This window comes from Bombina bombina, unplaced genomic scaffold (assembly GCF_027579735.1).
Source record: "Bombina bombina isolate aBomBom1 unplaced genomic scaffold, aBomBom1.pri scaffold_939, whole genome shotgun sequence".
Lineage (NCBI taxonomy): Eukaryota > Metazoa > Chordata > Amphibia > Anura > Bombinatoridae > Bombina > Bombina bombina.
Window position 1 is genome coordinate 101,289 of NW_026510852.1, and position 9,208 is coordinate 110,496.

Consider the following 9,208-nt stretch of genomic DNA (forward strand, 5'->3'; position numbering starts at 1 on the left):
ATATAGTTTGCACGGTACAGATATTCATCTGACATAACAGACTGAAAGGTCATAAGAATGTACATACACAGTAGATTGTCAGCGTACAGTCCAGAAAAACATATTTACACAGATCTATACATAAATACAAACTGTTACCTAATATTTGTGAAAATGTACCAAGCCTCTATATAATAAAGGCATACCAGACCTAACCTAATAAAACCTGTAAAATGCAATGCCTCATATATTTCAATAAACAGACATTTAAAATTAAAGGTGCAAACCACATAATAAACCTCTTTTTTTTTTTTTTAATAATATGGTAAAGAACCCCCCTAAAATTTTTAAACAAAATAGAAGTAAGGAGCACCCCAAATGAGAAAAGGTGGTCACTCTTAGACCACATATGTCAAAAGCAAATGAGGGGCGAAGATTGGGTGGGGAAGGGTAACTTGGTCCCTCTTGAGCCCAATACACATAATACTAATGGTAAACAAGCAACCCCCTGGAGTACATAGAAGATAGGTGCTAAATAGAAATAAGGGGTAACTGTTGGGGGATATAATAATAGGGTGGGGTATTTAATCTCTTATTATACTCTTTTAGGTTATTATATTATTATAGGGCTCCCCAGGACCTCAAATTATACACACTTCCAACATTGTCAGACATATAGTACCAAAAGTGGTAAATTGGCTTGATCTCCAAAGCTTAATTTTTCAAAGTTGTTTTAAATTAAACAGAAACAAGTTATGAAACCATACTACACAGAACATAGCTATATGGCATTGTTTAAAATAAATCAGTAAACATCATGCTTGCTCAAGTAATGGTGTGTCTTCCAGATGGTATCAGAGGCCACTTTTGGACCTCACAGTAGGTCATGAAGCTACAGGAGACAGCTATGAACAATAGGGGACCACTTTTGGGACCCAACTGGTAAACCTCTATTTTAAATTTTATAGAAATAGCTAAAAGTACAAGCACTAATAGACAAATCTTATAACAGCACCTTTCATATAGGGAGTAATGATCTCTACATCCAGACATCGCAATGAAATGAGCATGGTGTGATCTTCTTAAAGATAACAAAATAGTTAAGAGATCCATAATTCCCCAATCAGATGGATCAACGACAATGAGTAGAGCTAACACATTTCTAAAGAGTGAGTTAGTAAACTGTGCATAAATATAACACAAGTAGGTCAGAACAATTCAATGTACATATACATGACACAGAGGAGAATGGTATAAACACTATAAGAGAGCTATCAGTCCAGTGAAGTACTTGCTGTGTTGCAAGAGGCAGTCCCACTAGCAATATGGGGAGAAATATACAGACTTCATATAGACTGCCATAAATGTGCTACTGGTAGCCTCCTGCAAGAGTAAAAATAGTCAGTGAATGTACAGTGTATGAGTCCGTAGTAATATAGAGAGGAACCAAGGAATAATATAAATTTGGTGGGATCATTATGCACATTTATGGGCATAGAGTCATACCTGTTCAAGACTACTCAGCTTACCCAACTCCATTCCGCACAGAACAAAAGGTACTGTAGGGGCAGGAAAAATATGTAGCTGTTTTTTCCCAGCGGGTGCTTGGGCCATCTTCTTTAGCGAGGTGTGAGTAAGCAGCTGACCCAGGTTCCGGTCCTATCATTCCAGCCGGACATAAGCTTTGATGAGTTATCAATGAGGTCAAATGCCTCTCGCAATCCGACTTTCTGCCTCTGAACAGGGGATTTTCAGGGGTGAGCGCTGATATTGGCAGCTTAGGGCTCACCTGTTCATTCATTGCCTTTGGGAAACCTAGGATGATGCAACTGCGATCTGGGCCTACACCCCCTTCTTTGTGTCTCAGCATGATCGAGTGGGGCCGACTGTCCACATCCAGTGGTAGTGGTGCAGTACGGAAAGCATTTTGGTCTTGCCTGTATAGGGATCACTGTAGCGTGGTAACATCTTCAAGCATGGAAGGTGCCGCTCCTTCTATTACCACCCGGACACCAGGCTGCTTTATCTCGACATTTGGATCAGGGGTAGGTTTGTCGCTGCTACTGTGGTCTGGCAATATAGTAGTCTGCTCCATTCCTGCATTGACCTCCATTGGAGAACTGGGAGGTTTTACTGCTTGCGACTGCTTTTCTAATTTCTTGGAGCTGCGGGAGTCAGACTGGAAAGTCTCTTCAGTGGCGCTGCTCAATGGTATCTTATGTTCCTCCGAAACAGTTCTTGCATGCACTGAGCTAGCAGGTGTATCAGCAAACTTCAATGGCGGTTTCACCAGATCTTGCAGCGTGTTGCCCAGCTCTTTTTTGGTGTTGCTTCCAGATAGCGTTGGCTTGTTAATTTTACCTGCCGGAGTAATAAAAGATCTTGCGATGTTACACAGGTTCTCAACTTTGGTATCCCATACTCTAGATATTTTATTGAAAAGCGAGTGTAAGAGGGTCTCAAGTTCCAACAAGGTAATATGAGTTGTGGTCACCATGATGAGATGGAACTAGGTATTACAGAGAGTGATAAAAGAACTGTCCAGTTACAATTAAACTGGTTTGGTAACTAAGGGTCCGGGGGGGGGGGTATATATGCGGTAGCTTTAACGACACTAATAATCAGTTCATAAAGGCCTCACAACCTCATGGCTAGTCGAAGTGCAGTCAGCTGAGGAACATAGGTAGGTCCGTTTTGTGCTAGATGCCTCCAGTCCCCTCTTGAATAACACAGTGATTATGTAGCTTATGTTTCCCAAAAGAGAATTAAGTTAAAGTTGAGAAATAACCCAAAAATAGCTGTTTGAGATCAGGAGCTCTTCAGGCACACCTCCTACCGCAACAGCTATAGGCTCCGCCCCCAGATTTTGGTTTTTAATTGTGTATTTTACATCATTTTTGGATTTTTGCACTTTTTTGATACCACCAGAATTTATTATTATTATATTTTTTATATTTTGTACACATCGTTTTTTACTTGTCACCATTTTTCTTTTGTGAGGTACTCACTATCCCTCAAGGATATAACGTTTTTTACAGCCCTACTTATTGGATCAGGAACACAATCTTATATTGGACTAATAATAGACTTATTGGATTAAGGAAACAATTTTTATATTGAACTAACCATTTGTAAAAGTAGGATATCACTTCATCTTCTGGACTTGATATGTGCTTTTGTAGAAGGTTTTAAGATTTAACACTATCATTGTCATTTCCTTTTTTATTCATCTTAAATGCAACCTATTAGGTTTTTGTTACATGGATCCATGATATTATTTAATATGTGTTGTTAAATAAATGTAAACACTTTTATACAAGTATCTGTCCTTTGCCTTGTATTATAGGCATTTCTTGTACCTAAGCTATTTAAGTATAAATATTACCATGATAATCTACTCAGTTTGGTAGAATATGGTAGCAAACCAAAAGTAACCAGGAAGTAAAGGGACATGATACCCAAATGTTGAAACACTTGAAATTGATGCAGCATAGCTGTATAAAGCTGACTAGAAAATATCACTTGAACATCTCAATGTAAAAAAAGGAAGATATTTTACCTCAAAATGCCCTAAGAATTCACACCCTATTGTAAAGAACTTAAGTATGCCTGTCCCAGGACATGCAAGGGAGCATGCCTCATACACACTAATGTTTTTTCCCTATTCAGTTTAAGGAAGTTTACTATGAAATCTCATGAGATCACAGTAAAACAGTTCATGACCTCAGCACTGCTGATTGACTGCTGTTAATTTCTTCCTTTTTTCTTTTTTTTTACCTGCAGTTGGGCAGTAACTGAAAGATAACTTTTTACAAAGCACTTACTCTGGTGAACTGAGGCAATTGTGAGGTAAAATATCTTGCTTTTTTACATAGAGATGTTCAGGGGATATTTTGTCAGCTTTTTACAGTTATGCTGCATCACTTTCAAGGGATTTAGCATCTGAGTATTATGTTCCTTTAATAAAAGGTAGCTACATAATCTACTTTCAGTGGGCAGCAAAAGAATGAGTAAGCAAACAAGATGCTACATAGTTCCAGTTGAAGGGAATACTGACAGCTGAAAGTGCACTCATAGGTGTGTGGCCTAAACCACTAGCCAGAGGAAGTGATGGCTAACATGTTTGGCCTCAACAAGACAAAGCAGTAAATCCCGAACCAGAGGTCCACAGAACCTTAATTGCTCAGTCGTTTGAGCACCAAGGCTACAGGTTTGGGACCACCAATCAGTAGTAGACAACAGGAAGAGCACTAATTGCAGAGTATACTCCCTACAGATACTAGGTATGTATCAGTCCTAGCGGTCTGGGTGAAGAAACGGTTGCAGGAGACCTTAAGGATGTCTGAGGTATGTGTTTGTTAATGCACTTCTAAAACATTCTTGCATATTATCAAGTTTAGCATTAAACTACCCAATCTCATAAGGCCTCAGTACCGGGTAGGAGGAAAGGCCATGGAACCCCTAGTGAAAAAGGACTCATAATACGGGAGTTGACAAATTAGTATATACTGGTGTTGGAATAACGAATTTGATGACATCTGCCTGTATGTTGGTATTAAATGAAAGGGTGTATGGATATTGATTAACTGTATGAGACCCCAATAAGAAGAATACACTGCAAAGGATAACACCCTTCCTGGTATTAAAGAGTTAATTCAAAAGTTAATTCAAATCAAGAGACAAGATATAAATTTCCCATTTTTCTTAAACTTTTTAATATTCTTCTCTTCCTGGGATTGTATTCCAAATTGTTGAACAATCATTTTAGTATCATTTTAATATGTAATTCATTAATTACTTTCCTAAAGCTTGGTGCCGTTTTTGACATTCATTTTTTGAGTATCAAATTCCTTCCTGTCAATATAACCAAACTAATAAATAAAGTATGTGTCCCATATACTTTCACTTCTAACAAAAGCATCACCTCTTTCAAACCTAGGCAGATATCTTTTTAGTGAGTTTTTAACCAGAAGTTGATCTTAAACCAAAACATTTAAATTTTTTAATCTTATCCGCATTAGGAGCTTTGCACTTTTTGCAATGCTCCTGTTAATTTATTTTAAACTTATTTATCATTCTAGGTGTTAAGTAGTTTAAATGTATCATACGGATATCGGATTCCCCCCAAGAGGAGGATAATATTGTAATTTGTTTTTTCATTTTATTTCCTGTTTTATCACATTTGGGGCGAGATTTCATACGCGGCGCAGGCTTCAGCGTAACTGCTGACACCCACGTTGCCCGTTATTTCCCCTTGCACATCAGGAAATCACATAAACCCCGCCAGCAGTTCATAAAGTGCTGTAAGTCGTATAAAATAGCGATGTACAGAAATGTGCGTAAATACATATTTCTGGAATCACCAGTGACTTACGGCACATTATAAACTGCAGGCGCCAAAGAAAATTAAAAAAAATGTTAAATCTCCCGTAAAAGTCTAACACGCCTCCCAAAAATAAACCTGACACGTAAAAACACCTATATCTGCAATCCCCCCACATTGCAACTAATTATAAAAGTATTAACCCCTAAACCTAAACCAACAACCCCCCACAACGCAATATGCCTAATTAAAGTATTAACCTCTAATCCACATTCACCCACATCGCAATCTCCTTAATATATGTATTAACCCCTAACCCACCATTCACCCACATCGCAATTAACCTAATTAAACTATTAACCCCTAATCCGCCATTAACCCACATTGCAATTAACCTAATAAATCTATTAATCCCTAAACTGCCATTAACCCACATCGCAATTAACCTAATTAATCTATTAACCCCTAAACAGCCAAATCCCCACAATGCAATTAACCTATTTAAATTACTAAGCACACTAACCTAACACCCCCTAAATTAACCCCAAATACCTAAATTAATAAATACTAAATTACAATTAAAATAAAAAATACCTACTTTAAAAAAAGTTCAAATTAATCTAAAATTACAACAACAAAAATCTAACATTACATAAAATAATAAACAAAATTATCAAAAATAAAAAAATTAAACCTAATCCCTATGAAAATAAAAAAGCCCCCCCAAAATAAAAACACCCCCTAATCTAATACTAAACTACCAATAGCCCTTAAAAAGGGCTTTTTGTAGGGCATTGCTCTAAGTTAAACAGCTCTTTTGCATTAAAAAAATCCTAAATCCCGCCTCTAACTCCCCCACTTACCAAACCCCCCAGATTAAAAAAAACTAATACTAAAAAATCCTAAACTACCCATTGCCCCTAAAGGGGCATTTGTATGGGCATTGCCCTTAAAAGGGCATTCAGCTCTTTTACAAGTGCCCATTAAATCCCTAATCTAAAAAATAAAAAAAATTCTAACTCTAAGCCCCAAATAGTTACTCACTGTTCTTGAAGTCCATCGGAGAAGGTCCTCTTCCAGGCGGCGTTGAAGTCTTCTTGGAACCGGCGACATCTTCATCCAAGACCAAGCCGGAGTGGAGCGCAGATGACTGCAGAACTGAAGACAGGCGACCGCGGAGCCATGGAGAGTGGAGGATCCTCTTTGTATGATCTCCACCATACACTGAATATTGAATGCAACTCTGGCGACTCTGGACAGCCAATAGGATTTCAGTAGCTCTCATCCTATTGGCTGATTTTAATTTGAAGGTTCAAATCAGCCAATAGAAATGCAAGTGACGCCATATTTAAACGCATAACTTGCATTCAATATTTAGTGTACGGCGGTGATCATACGAAGAGGATCCTCCATGCTCCATGGCTCCGCGGTCGCAGGTCTTCAGTTCCACGTCATCTCCGCTCTGCGCCGGCTTGGTCTTGGATGAAGATGGAAGATGTTGTCGGTTCCAAGAAGACTTCACCGCCATCTGGAAGAGGACCTTCTCTGTCGGACTATTTGGTGAGTACCTATTTGGGGTTTAGAGATAGGATTTTTTAATTTTTTTTAGATGTGGGCTTTAATGGGCACTTGTAAAATAGCTGAATGCCCTTGTAAAGGCAGTAAAAGAGCTGAATGCCCTTTTAAGGGCAATGCCCATACAAATGCCCCTTTAGGGGCAATGGGTAGTTTAGGATTTTTTAGTGTTAGGTTTTTTTATTTTGGGGGGTTGTACTGTTAGAGGGGGGCTTAGTATTTTTTAGTGCAAAAGATCTGTTTAACTAAGGGCAATGCCCTACAAAACTATTGGTAGTTTAGTATTAGATTAGGGGGTGTTTTTATTTTGGGGAGGCTTTTTTATTTTAATACGATTAGGTTTAATATTTTTATTTTTTATTTTTGATAATTTGGTTTATTATTTTATGTAATGTTAGACTTTTTTATTTTTTGTAATTTTAAATTATTTTAATTTTTTAACTATGTACATTTTACCCTATTTTTTTAATTATCTCTCACCTAGATTACAAGTTTTGCGTTTGTGTTTTAACGCTGAAAAAATGGTAATTTCAGCGTTAAAACAGCACCGCAGCCATTACAAGTCTTGTCGGGATAGCTGTGCCGCAAGCCTTTTAGCCTTTAACGAAACGTCAGTCCCGCACACGTAAAAATGACATTTTTTCATGGGACTTACATAGCGCAGCCATTACGAGTTTTGCGGTGAAGCTAAAAAGCTTGCATTCCACCCTATACCGACAAGATCCGTTTCGCAATCTGAGAGCAGTAGTTAACAAGACTGTTACATAAAACTCAAAACTAAAGTGTTACAAAGTGCACTAAACAACCATAAACTACCTATTAACCCCTAAACCGAGGCCCTCCCACATCGCAAATACTATATTAAAGTTATTAACCCCTAATCTGCCGCTCCCGACATCACCTCCACTAATACAATTTATTAACCCCTATTCCTCCGCTCCCCGACATCGTTGCCACTATAATAAAGTTATTAACCCCTAAACCGCGCCCTCCCGCATCGCAAACAATACTTAAATATCATTAACCCTAATCTGCCGTCCGCCCACATCGTTCCCACTATACTAAAGTTATTAAGCCCTACACCGCTGCCACTATAATAAACCAATTAACCCCTAAACCGCAAGCCCCCCACAACAAAATATACTAAATTAAACTATTAACCCCTAAACCTAAAGCCTCCCACATCGCAATAAACTAATTTAAACTAGTAACTCCTTAACCTAACACCCCCTTAACTTTATATTAAAATTACAATTTCCCTATCTCAAATTAAATTAAAACTTACCTGTCAAAAAAAAAACTAAGTTTAAACTAAAAATTAAACAAATATAACTATTTAACTAATATTAAACTAACTACCAATTAAATAAAACTAAAATACACATTAAAAAAATCCTAACACTACTCTAAAAATTTCAAACTATCTAATTACAAAAAATAAAAAATACTAAATTACAAAAAATAACAAAACTAAATTACGAAAAATAACAAACGAAATTATCAAAAATAAAAAAGATTTTTACCTAATCTAATAGTCCTATTAAAATAAAAAAAGCCCACCCAAAATAGAGAAAACCCTAGCCTACAATAAACTACTAATAGCCCTTTTGTAGGGCATTGCCCTAAGTTAAACAGTTCTTTTACCTGTAAAAAAAAATTACAAAGACCCCCCAACAGTAAAACCCACCACCCAACCAACCTTCAAATAAAAAAAACCTAACTCTAACAAAAACCTAAGCTAACCATTGCCCTGAAAAGGGCATTTGTATGGGCATTGCCCTTAAAAGGGCAATTAGCTCTTTGCATTGCCCTGAAAAGGGCATTTAGCTCTTTTAAGAAAAGCCCAAAGTCTAAACTAAAAAAAAAAAAAACACCCCAAAAAAATGATTTGAACAGCCAATAGAATTTCAGAATCTCTCATCCTATTGGCTGTTTTGAACAGCCAATAGGATTTCAGTAGGTCTCATTCTATTGGTTGATTTGAATTTATAAAATCAAATCAGCCAATAGGAATGCAAGGGACACCATTTTGAATCGCGTACCTTGCATTGAAGATTCAGTGTACAGCGGAGACCGTATGAAGAGGAAGCTCCATGCCGGAAGTCTTCAGGATGGACCCGCTCCGCTGGGATGAAGATAGAAGAGGCCGCCTGGATGAAGATCGTTCAAGCGGGACTTCAAAAACTGTAAGTGGATCTTCGGGGTTAGTGGTTTTTTTTGGGTGGTTTTTTTTTTTAGTTTAGGGTCTGGACTTTTCTTAAAAGAGCTAAATGCCCTTTTCAGGGCAATGCAAAGAGCTAAATGCCCTTATAAGGGCAATGCCCATACAAA